Raw genomic sequence first — 3,454 nt, 5'->3', positions numbered from 1 at the left:
AAACAAGGGACACAACTATCAACCAAATCCTTCCCGAGTTACCGTCCCTTCCTCTCCATACGGGTATCAACAAAATGGACGTTACAGTGAAATGGAACATTCAACTCTGAAGTGATTTTCTCATTTATTCTTCCGTTCTCTTCTTCTTCTGGACGATCGCGGTATCATCACATCACCAGCCGACAGTAATTAATATTTTTAATTATCTCTTCTAACACAACATCTTCGATTCCTCCCTTTACTCCTACAATATCTTATATTACAATGAAGCTATTTTTTTCGTCTTGTTTCTTCGACACGAAACAAAAACAATTAAAGAAAGGAGAAAAAAATAACGATTCTCACAGCATTTGCTGTCTCTCTGTTTCTCTGTCTAGCTTTTCCTGCCTCTCTTTTCATTTTAAATGACCCCTGTTTATTGTATTTGATACGTTTTCGATTGTTTTCTCTTCCCTAAACAGGACCTGTGTCTGTGTATGCGTGTATGTCTGACCTACTGTACGCGTGACTACGTACACAAACACACGTAAACATACACAGATACATACACACACTCACATATGTATTTATTATCATCATTATTATTATTATTATTATTAACCTGAAAATTGTTGTAGAGTAAACTCTTTGAGTTGCGATTCTAGGAAGTTTAGCTTCTAATAAACTACTTACATTTATTGAGTACTATTTCCCCATTTGTATATATATATAAACTCACTCTTTATATACAGGAAATCACACACGCACGCAGTTATATATATACTCATGCACGCGTGTGTATGTGTTTGCGATTGTGTATAATTTATACGTTCGTCCTCGTACATTGACTCATATGTACACGCTGTCACCCGCCTTCACTGTCTCTCTACGATTGTATAAACATACACACACATGGGACACAGTGTGTGTGGACACAGTGCGTGTATTTGACTATGTCCATTCACACCCACACACTTCACACTGACAGATTGACACATATACATCTATATATATATATATATATATATATATATATATTTATACATCCACTTCAAACGTGTTTTTACGAACGGGTCAACGAGAGACTTAGAGACAGTGACTGTAAGTGGTCGCTGGACATACTAGAAATAGTAGCCGTGTCTTTCTTTCAAATTACAACCTCTGTTTCAGAAAGAAAGAAAGAAAGACAGAAAGAAAAGATTGTTGGACAATGTAATCGGAGTTTTCCTCAACCAGGGCTAATTTGAGGCTAAACGTTTACAACTTGTATTGATTAGCATTGGGTATTCAAAAAAGAAAAAGAAAAGGGTAAAAAGTAGGACAGCATAAAATAAAATCTAATTTTTACGAATGATGATGATAAGAAAGAGGAGGAGGAGGATTAAAAATCATCATCATTATCATCGTCTACACAATTTATATTTTGTTTATCTATTAGTTAATACATACTAGTTTAGCTGTTAACAATTTATGTTAGTTTGTGTTGCACTTTAAATCAGTGATATGCATATACATACATGCACATGTACATGTGTGTGTGTGTATGTGTGTGCATCATCATCATCATCATCATCATACAGTATTTTAAATCTAAGTTTTGTCCCCGTTGATGGGGGTGGCCGGATCTACCCCAATGGCATAACAACTGAGATAGGCAAGTGCAGCCCACCCCAACCTTTGGGCTGGCTGGTGCCCTTCTCCTTTGCTATCCTGTGGCTTTTTGGAGCTGGATTTTCTACAGGGAGCATGCCCTTGGTTACCCTCCAACCTCAGTTTCTAGACATGAGTGGTCCCGAGACCGAGACCTCTGCTACGATTTTTAAGAAATGTAGTGGCAAACTAGCTCAGGAAAGCAGGGACGCTACTCTCTGAGACCACTATTGGAAACCCCTACATCAGGTGTGGCTATGTGGTAAGAAGCTTGCTTCCCAACTACATTGTTTTGGGTTCAGTCCCACTGTGTGGCACATTGGGTAAATGTGTTCTACTATAGTCTTGGGCTGACCAAAATCTTGTGAGTGGATTTGGTAGACGGAAAGTGAAAGAAGTCCATCGTATATATGTATACATATATACATATGTGTGTGTGAGTGTGTGTATTTTTATGTGTGTGTCTTTGTGTCTGTTCATCCCCTCACCATCGCTTGACAACCAATGTTGGTATGTTTACATCCCCATAACTTAGTGGTTTGGCAAAAGAGACCGATAGAATAAGTATCAGGCTTACAGAGAATAAGTCCTGGGGTCGATTTCTTTGACTTAAAAAAAAACCTTCAAGGTGGTGCTCCAGGAGTGGCTGTGTGGTAAGAAGCTTGCTTCTCAACCACATGGTTCCGGGTTCATTCCCACTGCATGGTACCTTGGGCAAGTGTCTTCAACTATAGCCTCAAACCAACCAAAGTCGTGTGAGTGGATTTGGTTGACAGAAACTGAAAGCAGCCTGTCATATATGTGTGTGTGTGTGTGTGTGTGTGTGTGTGTGTGTATCTGTCCCTCCACTAATGCTTGACAACTGATGATGGTGTGTTTACATCCCTGTAACCTAGTGGTTCGGCAAAAGAGACCGATAGAATAAGTACATTTAATGTAGAATAAGTACATTTAATGTTCAAAAACAAACAAAAAAAAACAATCATATTTTTATAATTCAACATTATCAGGAAATGTGTATCCTTTTTATTCTTTTACTTGTTTCAGCCATTTGACTGTGGTCATGCTGGAGCACTGCCTTTAGTCGAACAAATCCACCCCACGACTTATTTTTTTTCAGCCTAGTGCTTATTCTATTGGTACCTTTTGCTGAACAGCTAAGTTATAGAGATGCAAACACCAACATTGGTTGTCAAGCGATGGAGTGGGAACAAACACACATACAAATACATACATGTATATATATATATCTATATATATATATATATATATATATATATATATATATACACATATATAAAACCTCGTGGATATCGTTGGCGATTTTTTCTTCCTCCGTCTTCTCTTCTTTGGACTGTCCTATGTTTCCGACAAAGAGCTCCGCTCGAAACGTCAAATTCTCTTTCTTTCCTTTCCCGAGCGTCCAGTAACACAATATCGGTTTTTCTTGTTTGAACCAATATATATATATAAGGGAGCGGTGAAATCTAGGTGAATGGAGTATGTACGTAGCATGAATTTAGGAAGCTTAGAAAATGAATAAGTATGAATTTAAGACAAAAACTGGATACCCACCCCTACAAATAATTACAGAGGCATCAAGCTGTTAGATCAGGTTATGAAAGTTACAGAGAGGGTCATAGCCCAACTAATTAGGGAGCGAATCAATTTAGATGAGATGCAGTTTGGGTTCGTGCCAGGTAAAAGCACTACTGATGCCTTATTTCTAGTGAGACAGTTGCAGGAGAAATACCTAGCTAAGGATAAACCTCTGTACCTGGCTTTCGTTGACATGGAGAAAGCCTTTGACAGGGTCCCCCGATCC

General features: G+C 38.3%; 1 protein-coding gene across 1 annotated transcript in view; it reads left to right on the top strand.

Moving 5' to 3' along the window:
- The first annotated feature begins 38 nt into the window (after window positions 1-38).
- Window positions 39-3,454, top strand: part of LOC106871606 (ADP-ribosylation factor-related protein 1) — a 20,693-nt gene continuing 17,277 nt past the window's right edge. The window contains exon 1 of the mRNA XM_014918159.2: window positions 39-185. The gene's annotated coding sequence lies outside the window, so the exon portion shown is untranslated. The remainder of the gene's footprint in view (window positions 186-3,454) is intronic.

Source organism: Octopus bimaculoides, chromosome 8 (genome assembly GCF_001194135.2).
Source record: "Octopus bimaculoides isolate UCB-OBI-ISO-001 chromosome 8, ASM119413v2, whole genome shotgun sequence".
In the NCBI taxonomy this organism is placed as follows: domain Eukaryota; kingdom Metazoa; phylum Mollusca; class Cephalopoda; order Octopoda; family Octopodidae; genus Octopus; species Octopus bimaculoides.
Note: the sequence above shows the minus strand (reverse complement) of the source record. Positions and strands in the feature narration are given on the sequence as shown.